The following is a 15188-nucleotide window of genomic DNA, read 5'->3' as shown; positions in this document are numbered from 1 at the left end:
ACTCTCCCACTGATCGCTGGCCCACTTCGTCGGCCACATCGAGGATCACCTATGCAGAACCCCTCTATCAGATGTTGTAACTCCGGTTGCCTCCCTCCGTTACCTGATGTCCTCTAACCAGGCGATTGAGGGTGCAACAACCTACATCACCTCTCCGTCAAGCGTTCACTAGGCCCAGTACTAGCAGCATGGTCTCCAAAATCTTCATCAACTCTATTGTCATTCGATGAGGGATCTATGAAGTGGAACTTAGCCATCCCCACCGATTGACAGTGATAAGAGGTCCACACCATCATCTATCACATCATCCCTCTATCTTCTTTTTTTCCCGATGGTGTTATATCCCTCTTTCTTCTTTCTTCCTCGTTGACGATGCTCCCAAAGGAAGTGTAGGTGTTGTCACCTTTAGCCATCGTTGATCATATCACTGCTTTCCTCCTTGACGAACGATGCTCGTCTTGTCTCGCTGTCGCTCTACGCTAGTGTCCGCTCACTACAGCATGTGCCCTTTGTTAGCACAACACATGATCCCATCTACTATGATCCTCCCCGCTGTGATGCCTCTAGTGTTGCGTTCACTAGCATTGCTCCCCTTTCATTCATATCATCAATATTTCTATCAAAGTGGCAACTTCAATAACCATCAACCCTAGCATCATGACCACACGAGCCAATGAAAAGTCGTTTGTAGTTGTGTGATAAAATCAAACACTCCGTGAAAGGCTATCAGTCTCGACCCAGACTCCCTACTCCGGCACGGTGGCCTCAAACAAATCTCATGACTACTCCGGCTATTAGTCAATCTAGTTAGATTATGGACTCTAGCATCTATCATTACATCATCTCTGATCTTCAGAGCTTGTTCATTCATAATAATTATAGTGAAAATGAAGATATCATTATCGGTGACGGTAAATGAATTCCTATTACTCATATTGGTTCCACAATGCTTAATTTACATACCGTAACTTTTACACTCGATGATGTTCTGTGTGGACCTCACGTTAAACAAAACATCATCTTCGTTTCTCAATTCTGTAAATAAAATAATACTTCAATTAATTTTTTTCCTGACTCTTTTCTTGTCAAGGATTTGAATATAGAAGTATCCTTGGTCCAAGGTCAGAATAGAGATAACATTTACAAATGACCGTTAATTTCATAAATAACTCGGCCCACTCTTCATTATAAATCTAAAGTTTTCATGATCTTTACCAACTTTAGAAAGTTAGTCGAGAACTACTTTCAGTCTACAATCAAAATAGTTTACTTTGATAATGGAGGTGAATATCAAGCTTTAACATATTGTCTCTCAACTTGTAGTATACAACATCTCAATCCTATAACCTTTGGACATTCGATGACAATATGCTTCAAGAGTGACATTTTCAAGCTGTGTCAAGTCCTTAACCTATATGCTATCACAGACTACTCACTTGAGATCAATGAATCGACCATATTCATGTTGGGATCAAAAGCACTAGGGGAGGGGGGGGGGGTTGAATTAGTGGAGAGGAAAACTTTCGTTGGTTTAAAACGACGTTTGTACGATGAAAGCATTTTTGATGAAAACCATTTCAAAAAGTTCAAGTTCTTTAACTTAAGATCAAACAAAAGTATAGTTAAAATAAAGCAACGGAGGCAGTTTGCAGTTAAGATAGAGAGCATAATGTAAATGCAAATCGAGATTTAGAGTGGTTTGATCAATCTTGACCTACATCTATTTTTGGCTTTGAGGTCACCGATGTCCACTAGAGGCCTTCCTTCAATAGGTGAAGGTCAACCACCCTTTTACAACTTTACTCCTTTTGACGGGCTTAGGAGACAACCCTTACAGATTTTCACTCCTCTCTTGAATGATCAAAACTTAGAAGAAAAGAGGGAGAAGAACTTCTACCCTTTTACAACACTTTTAAGCTCTCAAATTCTCAAATAAATGCAAGCTTTCGATGCCCTTTCATATAGGAAAGGGTGGGGTTTATATAGGCCCCAACTGGTTTGAATTTGGAGCTTAAAAGTGTCATCTCCCGGATTTTCAGGGTCTTGGTCGTACCACCACCATAACTGGGTGGTACTACCGCTTGACATTGCTCGGAGACTAAGCTCAGGTGGTACCATCGCCTAATAGGGGCGGTACCACCACCTGACTTCGCTCGGAGACTGAGCTCATGTGGTACCACCGCCTGACTTCGCTTGGAGACCGAGCTCAGGTGGTACCACCGCCTGACTTCGCTCAGAGACTGAGCTTCTAGGCGGTGTCACCCCCGGCCAGGAAATCTAGGTCCGAATGGGCTGGTCCATTCGGCCCAATTGGCCCTAGATTAAATTAATGGGATCACCTCCCATTCCTAACTTAATCTTCATACTAACTATGACATTTAAGACATTAATATTGTAACTCGTGTTCCGATGCATCAATCGCTTCTTCCGACGAACTTTTGGTGAACATCCGATGAACCCTCGACGATGCTCCGTTGGACTTCCGGTAAACTCCTGGACTTGCGACGATCCTCTTGGCGAGTTTCGACGAGCTTCTTTGGCAAGCTCTTGGACTTCTCGGATTTGTTCTCGTAGAACCTCCGATGACCGTCCGGACTTCCGTCGAACTCTCAACGTATCTTGGTCTTGACTCCAGCGCAACACCTACTGCATGTCTTACTGCTATCATAGTTAATCCTATACATGTAAAACAAATTTTGATCTAGACAATTAATACTAAGCATTAATCAAGTTGTCCGGCATATCATTAGTCCCTCGATGCTTCATCTGATTCTTTAGTGCATCGTCCTCTCGTATGGCCTATTGCCCAATCGGCTAATTGACTCCGCAACTCCGATATCCTTGGCGCAATACTCGCTCTTCTTGGTCCGATGCCCAAATACACGGCCCAAAGCCTTCTGTCGATACGTCGACTGATCCACCAGCCCGACGTCCAATCTTCTAACATGTTCCTCCGGCCCAACATGATTTTTCCTGCTTTAATTATCTTATCCTGATCGAAGCATCCTGCATCACTTAAAACACAGATTAAAACATAAACACAATTATCAATTAGTTTTATCATCAAAATATGAGATTCAACAATCTTCCCATTTTTTATGATGACAATCAATTGATGACGGAGTTAAACTTAACTCCCGGAGTTTAAACAAACTCCCCCTATCAATATGCCATATTAATAGAAACTCTTGGATTCAAAAATCTAAGTAACATGTCATGATAAAATCAACATACTTCTTCTCCTTTGTCATCAACAAAAAGGAGAAGTACCACAATCAAGTGTTTGTGATATAAGTTCAACTCATTACATGAAAAACATAATATCCATTCTTACCATCATGCAAGTTTGCTATCATCAAAATACAAGCTAGCAAAAAAAAAAAATTTCAACACGGAAGCTAGCAATTTTGAGATGTTCAAGAAAGCAACTCTTGCTTCTTGAAATATAAGTTTTGCTAGATGTGCAAGTTAACTTTTGGCTTCTTGAGATAGGTAAGATAGCACTCCTTGGTGATGTTCAAGATAGCAAATTCTACATCATGCAAGCTAGTGAATCTTACAATATTTTAGAACATGCATAATCACTAAAGCATCATAAATTTTAATGATGTGCAAAATTATAAATTTTGCATGTTTGCATTTATGCATCTTTGTGATTTGCAAAATAGCACTTTCTTGGTGATGTTCAAGATAGCAATTTCTTCTCTTTTGAGAAGTGCAATTTTTGCTTTCTTCTTGAATTATACGAGCTAGTAAATTAGCTTTCTAGCATGTTTTGCTCCCTCATTGTCAAAAAGAAAGGAAGACCCTTTACGTTAATTTCTAAATTATGACAAAGGTAAATAGCATAGATGAAAATTCAAGTCATGAATATCAAAATAATTATTTTATCATGAATATTTCATCATTGCATACATCATTATCATAAGTTAAAGTATTGCATGCATAATTCCAAATCATCATTTATTTCACATCATGATGGTACCAATTTTGTCAAATTACATCCTACCATGCATGATCGAAACTTCTTATTTGTATACTTCAAAATAAATTAATGAATATTTTATGTATTCATATCATCACATAAGGAATATCAAGAAGAATTATTGGGTGATGAGATAAATATTTCATGAACGCAAGAAATTACATAAAAATCGTATCAGATAAAATCATGTGAATACCAAAAGACATGATTCATTTTGACACATCTTCTCTTTTAAAAAAATGAAAGGAATTCTTAGGAGATCATGATATAGATAAAATTCATTCAATATTGTAGGAGAACAAGATATTAATTCAAGCATATAAAATTTCTCAATTCATTATGAATCATAAAAAATTATGGTTCCGAAAAATCATGATTAATTTAGGAAAATTTTCTCTTTGGTACACGATAAGAAGAAATATAGTAATGATACCAATCATGATTCATTTGGATAGTAGATGGCAAAAAGAAACATTGAGGATAAAAAATCTCGATTTTTATAGAGTAAATCTCAAGTTATAAATCTCAAAAAATCAAGATAAAGCTTATTCAAATTCAAATCATCAAATCAAAATCATTTTCAAGAGATTCATAAAAAGATGATAAAATAGATTAATCAAAGTCAATAAGATAAAGAAAAAGAATTTTCAAGAAAAATAATTTTCTCTATTTAGTTGTTTCATACAAGCATGTCTTTGTCCTTTTTGTGCCAAAAAAAATATATAACATCAATCATTTAGGATCGAAAAATAAATTTCATCATAAAAACCATCGAGATCAATAAACTACAAAAATCATCATGTATAACTTTAAAATCTCATGCATAAAATTATCAAATCACGGTATCAAAATTTTAATATTTTCATTACAACTTTATGCATCATTAAGTATACAATCGTCATGACACTTACACTATTTCATATAAGTATGCCTATTTCATTTATGTCAAATCAAAACATGTATCATTTTTTCTAATCGAAAAAGTCACTTTTATTATCGTGAAAATCGATAATCCATAAATCATAAAAATTATTATGCATCATTTCGAAAGAAAACTCATTAAGTATGATCATTATGTATTACTTCAAATCAAACATGATTTCATTTATTTTCAAAATATTCATCATGATAGGACATACAAGGCAAAGAAATCATTAAACATAAAGCATATTCATCAATCATGGTTTCATTGAGCATAAGATATTTTCAACCAAAATCATTTTGTTATTTGTTATAGTCATGCATTTTTTTAGGTGAATCTATCTTTTCATGCTTAGTTTTCCATACAAAAGCCATGAATCATTATTAAGCATGATATTAAACTTCTTAATATTTTCATTAAAATATCAAGCATGGTTTCAATCAAAATCGAAAATCATCAATATACACATTTTTTCTTCTTAAGAAAACATATATATGATCATTAGATTTAAATCTAATATTTTATTTCATTAATATAAAACATGTAATTTTTATTATTATTTTCAAAATTATGAGCATGATCATATTCTTACATTTTTAATTTTTTAAACATGCAATTTTCAAGAAAAATAATTATTCAAAAAAAAAATATATTATGAAAAACATCAAGTAATTTTAAAATAAATTAAGGGGGTTTCGATTACCTATTGTTGAATGTCGTTAAGGCGTAGTTTGTCACCTCAGCTTTCTTGATTTTCTCCTCATCTTCGGAGGAGCTTGATTCATTATAATTTTTGTTCTTCTTCTTGCGTTCAAAGAAAGTTTCATTTTTTTTGTTCTTTAATTTTTGTTTCATTAACTTTTTAAATTTCTTAGTGTGTAGTTCTTGTTCACCATCACTTGAGCTTATGCTCGAGTAGTCTTCAAATGTTCTGTCCCAAATCCTTTCTGTTCTTTGGAAAGTGGTTTTGTTCATCATGTTCATAAAGTGCATTGTGCACCATTTCATATGTCATCAATGTACCAATAAGTTTTTTAAATAAAAAATATTTAAATCTTTTGTTTCTTGTGAAGCTGTTACTTTTGAATCCCACTTCTTAGAAAGAGAACGCAAAATCTTGTTCATGAGTTCAAAGTTCGAAAAACTTTTACCAAGTGCTTTTAGACTATTGACGACATTCATAAAACGAGTGTATATGTCTCTAATAGTCTCTCTTGGTTCTATATAAAACATCTCAAAATCGTATATTAAAAGATTTACTTTAGAATTTTTTATATTACTTGTGCCTTCTTGTGTGATTTCAAGAATGCGCCAAATATCGAAAGTCGTTTCACATAAAGAAACCCGATTAAATTCATTTTTGTCTAAGACACAAAATAAGGTTTTCATAGCCAGAAAACATCTTCTTCTCCAAATCATTCCAATGGTTCATTGGAAGAGAAGATGTTTCAAATCCGTTTTCAACTATGTGCCATAAATTCAAATCCAAAGAAAGTAAGAAAACTCTCATTCGAGTTTTCCAATAAGTATAGTCTGTCCCATTAAAAATGAGAGGACGAATGAGAGAGTAACTCTCTTAAAAATCGAAATGAGCCATTTCTTTTGGGTGTTAAACCAACTGAGAAATAACGAGGCTCTGATACCAATTGTTGAGATCAAAAGCACTAAGAAGGAGAGGGTGAATTAGTGAAGCAAAAAACTTTCGTTGATTTAAAACGACGTTTGTACGATGAAAACCGTTTCGGAAAGTTCTTTAACTTAAGATCAAACAAAAGTATAGTTGGAGTAAAGCAACGGAGGCAGTTTGTAGTTAAGATAGAGAGTAGAATGTAAATGCAAACCGAGATTTAGAGTGGTTCGGTCAATCTTGACCTACATCCACTTTTGGCTTCCTCCTCCGATGAGGTCACTGACGTCCACTAGAGGTCTTCCTTTAATAGGCGAAGGCCAACCACCCTTTTACAGTTTTACTCCTTTTAACAGGCTTAGGAGACAACCCTTGCAGATTTTCACTCCTCTTTTAAATGATCAAAACTTAGAAGAAAAGAGGGAGAAGAACTTCTAGCCTTTTATAACACTTTTAAGCTCTCAAATTCTCAGAATAAATGTAAGCTTTCGATGACCTTTCATGCAAGAAAGGGTGGGGTTTATATAGGCCCCAACTGGTTTGAATTTGGAGCTCAAAAGTATCATCTCCCAAATTTTCGAGGTCCTGGTGGTACCACTGCCAGAACTGGGCGGTCCTATCGCCTGACACTGCTAGGAGACCAAGCTCATGCGGTACCACCGCCTGATAGGGGGGGTACCACCGCTTGACTTCGCTCGGAGACCGAGCTCAGGCGGTACCACCGCCTGACTTCCCTCAGAGACTGAGGTTCTGGGCGATGCCATTGCCGGCCCTAGCGGTGCCACCGTCGGCCAAGAAATCTAGGTCCGAATGGGCTGATCCATTCGGCCCAATTTGGGTTTGTCAAGGGCCCAATTGGCCCTAGATTAAGTTAATGAGATCACCTCCCGTTCCTAACTTAGTCTTCATGCTAACTACGACATTTAAGACATTAATACTGCAACTCGTGTTCCGATGCATCAATCGCTTCTTCCGGTGAGCTTCCGGCAAACTTTCGGCGAACATCCAATGAACCCTCAGCGATGCTCCGACGGACTTCCGGCAAACTCCTAAACTTGCGACGTTCCTCTTGGCGAGTTCCGACGAGCTTCTTTGGCAAGCTCTTGGACTTCTCAGATTTATTCCCGTAGAACCTCTAATAACCGTACGAACTTTCGTCGAACTCTCAAACTCCCAACGTGATCTTGGTCTTGACTCTGGCGCAACACCTATTATATGTCTTACTGCCATTGTAGTTAATCCTGCACATGTAAAACAAACTTCGATCTAGACAAATAATACTAAGCATTAATCAAGTTGTCTGGCATGTCATTAGTCCCTCGACGCTTCGTCCGATTCTTCGACGCATCGTCCTCTCCTACGGCCTATTGCTTAATCGGTCAGTTGACTCCGCAACTCTAATATCCTTAGTGCAATACCCGCTCTTCTTGGCCCGATGCCCGAATCCATGGCCCGAAGCCTTCTATCTATACGTCGACCGATCCACCGGCCCGACGTCCAATATTCTGACATGTTCCTCCGGCCTAACATGATTTTTCCTGCTTTAATTGTTTCATCCTGATCGAAGCATCCTACATCACTCAAAACGTAGATTAAAACATAAACACATATCAATTGGTTTCATCTTCAAAATATGAGATTCAACACTCATTTGCGATCAATAAATTATCGTAATTCATGCATCGCCCATCTACTATGCATTGGTCTACAGTGAAATGAATCCTGCGATATCTTAACGGGACCCTCAATCATGACCTCTTTCTTTGCAAACACTCTCCACTTCATCTCAATACTTTTGCCAATGCTGATTGCATAGGAAGCTTTGATAAGAGAATATCCATGTCAAGATATATTTTCTTTCTTAGAGTTAATCCAATCAATTAGAGTTCTAAGAAGCAAAAGACAATCACACGGTCTATAATTGAAACTGAATATCATGTCATCGCTACTACTGTTGTAGAACTTAATTGAGTCACGAATCTGCTCAAAGAACTTAATATCGATTCCAATCTTACTTCTATAATATATTATGATAATGCCGGAGCTATCTACTTATACACCAATCTAGTGTTCCACTCCCGTATGAAACATATTACCATCGATTTTTACTTTTTGTAAGATCAAGTTGTCCGACATTAACTATATATTTCTCATGTATATACAGCTGATCAACTAGCAGACTCACTCATGAAGCCTTTAGCCTGTAAACTATTTTTATTACATCGATCCAAAATCGGCATCCTTGACAAAAGTACCATCTTGGCGGGGCATGATAGCATATAAGATTTTCCTAATTATATGAGAAAATCTTCCTGCTTTTTGTTAAGAAAAATTCTTCCTCCTCATCCGTATAAATAAGAAACATATTAATAAATGTTTCATCATCTTTTATATCATACGCTAATTTATCAATACCTAGATTTCTTCTAAGCTTGAGTCAGAAGATTTTCTACTAAAAGAGAAGAGCTTCGTGAGCGAGCTTGACGAGAAGAAAGATAGATCAAATAAAACAAAGGGTTCTCTCATGTTTGCTTTATATGACATCGGTTCCTATAGTGTTTTGAGAATAATTGTGTTGTTTTGATTTAGATATGATATTTGAAATGATAAATTAATATAGAAGAGTTAACGTAAGAATATAATGTCATATGCGGTCATGTGTCAATGTTTGATTGATGAACGAAATCTTCTCTTATCATGAATATAATAAATTTTTTTATCATCCTTATAACAAAATTATAATTTTTTTTAAAAAAATAAATATTTTTATTGATGGTATTTAAGATATTTTTAATATTGAGATGGTCTAATTAGCCAATTGAACTGATTGAGGGGTTCCAATTTTTTCGGTCAGACCCATCCCGTCCGAATTTTATAATTATACTATAAAATTATTCGATGCTCTGAAATAATAAAATCTCAGAGCCTCTATTATTCCTGACAGACTGCAACCTCACGAAACTACGACATGGCTTTATATTATCAGGCTTGATTGATTGTACTGTGCAAGATCCTTTCAGAAATCTCCATTGCTCTCTTTCCTTTCACAGGTTGTGCATAGTCATCAGCAGAACCCCAGTAGACCACATAGCTTGTCCAACCTACTTCATCAATCCTTGGATATATTAATTACATTGTGGTCTAGTGTTACTCTCATATCATGACAGAACAGAAGGACGTCATCCAATCTGAAACGAAATAGTATGTAACTGTGTTCACATACATTGCTTCTCGTTTGCAGTTGGATCTACATTATTAGTTCAGGAGCTGCAAGTGATAGAATAAATCTAATCCTACCACCTAACATGTCTTCTACTTGGCCTTGGCCTAGATCAGTATGTCATAAATAAATAATGAATACCAGCACCTCAAACAAGTCATTAACTTGATCTAGATGGATTTACCATCATTAACTTAGGCTTAAATATTTTTGAGTAACATAATCCTATATTATGTTGTACTATTAGATATATTGTGGAATCACTATCGAATTCCACCTCATGTACATCATATTAAAGTTTAATTTATAGATAAAATATAAAAAAAATTTGATTTGGGTCTTTATAATTGATTTAAGGTTGAGCACGATAGATAGAAGATAAGATTTTCTCAGCTATATAAGAAAATCTTTCTATTCTGTTAAGGAAATCATCTATTCTATTGAGAAAAATCCTCTCTCCTAATATGTATAAATAGGAGAGGAACATGTTAATGTATTCTTATTTTCTATCAACAATAAAGCTTCTTCACTTCTTCTTCAATAAAGCTTCTACAATAATTATTCTTATTTTCTATTATTTTTTTTAAAACATTTTAAAATTTAGAATAAAAATAGTTTCATCAACTTAAAATATCAGTTGACCCGTGATAGAAGATTATATATATATATATATATAGTCTCTTTAATGAGCTCCACTAGATATATTTTTCCTTTAATTTTTTCTTTTATTACACCCATATCGTAGGATACTCAACAAGGTATATTATCTTCGCCGGTGACAAACTAGAAGCATACAAAAGGGTTTAGTCTGCATGCTTTAATAATGGAAAAAGGTCGCCCAAGTGATCAGTCCCATTACCTTCATCGTTACTTCTCTTCCGTTAACAGTGATAGTTTTGGTGTTTCCACCTATCAGATGCATTATTGGCACTCACACCTGTCTCACTGTCTCCGTCGAGATCTTGAAATGGATTTTGATGGCCACCGTGCGACGATGAGAAGTCTCCAATGTCATGTACGTCCAACGAGATACTGCAGCTCCTGCTGTCTTCTGTTCAGTGAAATGATTCAGCTTCAACTAAACAACACCTCAAAAAAAGACACTCCAACCAGCTAAGGAGGACCAAAATAATTAACAGTGAGATAGCTTTTGCTATTTCCTCCTCTTTTTTCTTTTTTAATATTAGTACTGTGTTCATATTAGTTGATAAAAAATGATTTTTGAGTTAGAGAATCAAAATAGATGTGCATGTCATTTGTTGTAGATCATGAGAAACACTTACATAGCCCTCTTGTTGTAGACACAAGACTCTCATTCTGTGTTTCTTTTTATGGTTGTTAATCATACAAATCCTATGTTCATTGTTTAATTCTCTTTGCATTTAGTCTTAGTAGTTTATATGTTATTTTCTTTAAATAAATAGATTCTACAATCATATGCATGAATTTTTTTCCTTTGAGAATTTTGCACTAAGAGTATACCCAAATAGATCTCATCCCATCAGCCTTCTTAAGTTTTCATATAGTTTAAAAATCAAACATGGTATTATTATGTATATTCTTAATAATCTTAGTAAAGTATTCTTTATTTTTATTTTTATATTTAAATAGATGATACAAAACTAGGAAATTTTCTTTTAATTTTAGGTATAGGTCTATTTATATTGATCATCTTGGGGCATCGTATTGCTAGATAGAAGCATTATGCACTATGCCATCTTTTGTTTATTTTCTCATTTTATGAGTGACATGAGGTCATGCTTATGACCTTTGATGATACAAATCTTTTATTTATTATTTAATTATCTTTCCATTTAGTCAATAGATAAATCTCATCTCCTATTTTAAAAATCTAACATGGTATCATTTTATATTCTTACTATCATCCGAAATGAATTTATATTTATATTTATATTTATATTTAAAATTTTGGTGGACACAAATAGATTCGAAAATCTCAATCAAGAGGATGTCAGATCCAACCAATTATTGTGTTGTTTTCCATGTATATGCTTCCCGCCAATTATCGTAATGTGTACAAAATTCGTGACGATCAAATGTCTTAATTGGATCGACATTGTTCGAATCCAACTTCCAAATCAAGGGTGAACACATGATGTGACATCGAGTTGGAGGTGGGCCGATCTCCGGTAAGGATCGCATAATTGAGCCTAATTATATATGACTTAAAGGTCAAGAAGAATCGACAAACCCTCCATTGTCTTTCATTTTATTCCGTTTTGTCTTATATGAGCACCCAATGCAGTCAAAATAATTCCATTAGACCGCAAAACTCTTGCAATTAATGAGATGAGCTTCTCATGCTTTTGCCCATCGGCATCATTCATAATGGCAGATATTATTAGTCCCTTCGCATCAGTTCATATCTTTGAAACCGATTGATGGTCACATTGAAATGAAAGGGATACGACACACGACACGTCTCTACTTGCCCTGCATCGCATTGTCTTCTCAAATGCTACGAAGAATCTTATGTGTCAAGTGATGTGTGTCGTAAGCAATCGAAGTCTTTTTGGTGTGGGGACTTCTTGTTTCAAATATTTCCACGAATCATCTAAGAAAATGTGCAAAATTGATTTAAGTAACTTAGGCAATAACAATGTTTTATTTTTTTAATGTAATGTGAGATGAGTTCGATCGGCTAATTAGATTTTTTTTAAACCTTCTACTAAACTACTTTTAGGGTAAATTTTTGAAAAAAATTTTGACTTTTAAAAATTTTTCATGGAGCACCCGCATTTTTAAAAAAAATTTCTGCATGAAAATATTATTTACTTTTGTCTTTGTCCCAATACTTTAAAAAGTAACATCGGATTTTCATACTTACCAAAATGAAATATTTAATCTCAATTTTCCTTACGTCATTAAATATCTCGACGAAAAAAAAGCATGTATTGTCAAATGTAAAAAGGACGTAAATGAAAAGAATAAAAATATATTTTAATTATTTTTAAATTATTAATTTTATATAAACTTCCCTAATTGATTTTCTTTTTCTTTCCAACCTACTTGCTTGTCACTCGTTGTACTTGCTCGCTTATCAGACCCGCTCGCCCATCGCTTGCCCACCACATCTGCTCACTCATCGCTCGCCTACTACACCTACTTGATTGCCACACTTCCTCGACCACTATTCACCCATCACTCGCCCGTCGCTTACCTATTGCACCCATTTTTTTTTTTTAATAAAATGATGAGAAATTATTTTATTTTTTCTCTCATTTTCTTGTATGAAATGGAAGTGTTTGTGTTGGATGTAAAATCTTATTTCATTTGCCTGATTAGGAAGATAGCATGACAAAAAAAAAATGGCAATATCAACACAATGCTGAAAGAAAAAATAGATCTATCATTTTGTGCCATTTGTCGTGGAGCTCATCGAATACTTTTATACATTTGCTTTATAACTTTGTTTGCATGAGACTCATCAGATCGAGAAATCACACTCAAGTTTGTTCATTTACTTGTATGAGCTCATACCAACGTCAAAGCGACAACGATGATAAAAACTTATATGCTTATTGGTTAATTTAACTTTGCAATGCTATTACAGACTTAGCTGGTTTTGCCAAAGTCATACGGCACCCTTGCGTATCCGTCCGCAAAAGTCAACCTCCTCGAAGTCTCCCATGGTCTCTTAGGATCTACAAAAGAGAAAACGGATTAGAGAAAGCCCATCACTTAGGATCCACAAACAAATATTTCAAGAAACACTTCATAGACAATGCAAATTACAAACAGACCTTATAAGCTCTGAACAGTTATACAACAAAGGTCAAAATGGTCCACTGTAGATCGAAAATCTCTCACAAGTGTCCACATGACACAATTTTTATTTACAAGCCTAAAGCGGCCACTAAGCCAAACTAAAATGAGACTATTAAGCCTTCGGTCGTTCCTCTACATGCTGTGCAAAATATGAATATACCAAAAGACACGGACATACATAAACCTTATATCAAGCATCCTGTTTAGAACTTTGTCCATGACATTCTCCCCCACTTATTCCTTCGATGTCCTCGTCGAAGCCTTTGCCGACACTACAACTCCTCGCCTTTGTTGAGTCTTCAATCTTCTGCTCCAGCTGCAATGCGTCTCTTGGCTCCCAACTGCTCTCCGCTGCTATTTTTGAGTAGTCAAACCTTTGATTCGCCATGCTGCTTCAACTCGCCAATTACTATGGGGTTGGCTGAGTTGTGTTGATCACTGTTGGTTCCTACGGATCCTCTAGATAAAGAAAAAGACCATCCTTACTATGCGTCAATCTTTCAAATACCACATGCTACTTGAACTAGATGAATGTTTGTTGGATCTTTAACGAGCATCGCCTCGCAAACTTTCAAAGTTTTAGGTCCTTTCTCTACAAAATGTTCATCGACTCTTCTTTCATTTAGTTGTCACTTCCAAGTAGATTCGCATCACTTTTGCTTTCAATTGATATTCTATTGGGAAATGAAGTGGATAATCTACTCTCAATAGCACCGATCACCATTGGTGAGGATTTGACAACTATTATCTTTCATTATCTTCGAAGGGTCTTTGAACCTGTGCAGCGCTCCTCTGCTGGATAGATAAGAGAATTGGGCTACTCGGTTTTACCTATTCTTTTAAGAGTTGAGAAGGCAATGGTTACTTGACTTCGCTCGCCTCCACAAGGGTTGTACTCCATGCATTGAGCTAGTTACTGACCTTTGCCTGCTCTTTGCTCACACTTATGAAGCACTCGAAGTATTTGCACTCCTTGTGTTGAGTTAGTTACTGTGATTCACCTTCTCAATGCCATCGAACTTCTGAAATGTAGGAAGTTTTCACCCCAACTTAGAGTAAGTCTCTAATAGTTTTGGTTGCCTCTAGGATTGTACCGTCTTCTTTATCAACCTGGTCGCCTACTCCACTAAGTAGCAAAGGTACAACACTGCGTACTGCTTGCTTCGTTCCTTAGTTGTGCACTCTTGCATGACCCGAAGTTCTTTACTTTCGACTATCTTGATAAGAAGCTCGTTGATATTGGTTTTACGAAGTTCCTTGGCCTTTGCCCTTCAGCCTTGTCTTAGTACTTGGAGTTTGCCTCTGCATACTCCACCTCCTCGGCCCCTTTCATGACCAAACGCTCTCCCTTCATGAGAGCAAGGGATCAATGACTTTCATGGAAGTCCCACCTCTACGGTACTATAGCGCTGCCATGCCCATGGCCCTACTATCCGTCGCCTCGTATTTGCATCCCTTTTCTTCACGATCAGTAGATATGTCTCTATGACAATGACACTCCTTCAAGTCTACCTCTATTCTAACTGATGCTTGATTTTTGGGTAGCTAAGTCCCTCTGGACTCATCGTCGCATCCTCTCCCCTTTTGATCCCTTGCTTCAACACCTCTGTGTTCTCTAAGCAGCTCCCTTTAGTCGATGGAAAGA

The sequence above is a fragment of the Musa acuminata genome, chromosome BXJ1-5 (assembly GCF_036884655.1).
Source record: "Musa acuminata AAA Group cultivar baxijiao chromosome BXJ1-5, Cavendish_Baxijiao_AAA, whole genome shotgun sequence".
Classification (NCBI taxonomy): domain Eukaryota; kingdom Viridiplantae; phylum Streptophyta; class Magnoliopsida; order Zingiberales; family Musaceae; genus Musa; species Musa acuminata.
The sequence above is the reverse complement of the archived record's forward strand: the minus strand, read 5'-3'. Positions refer to the sequence as shown.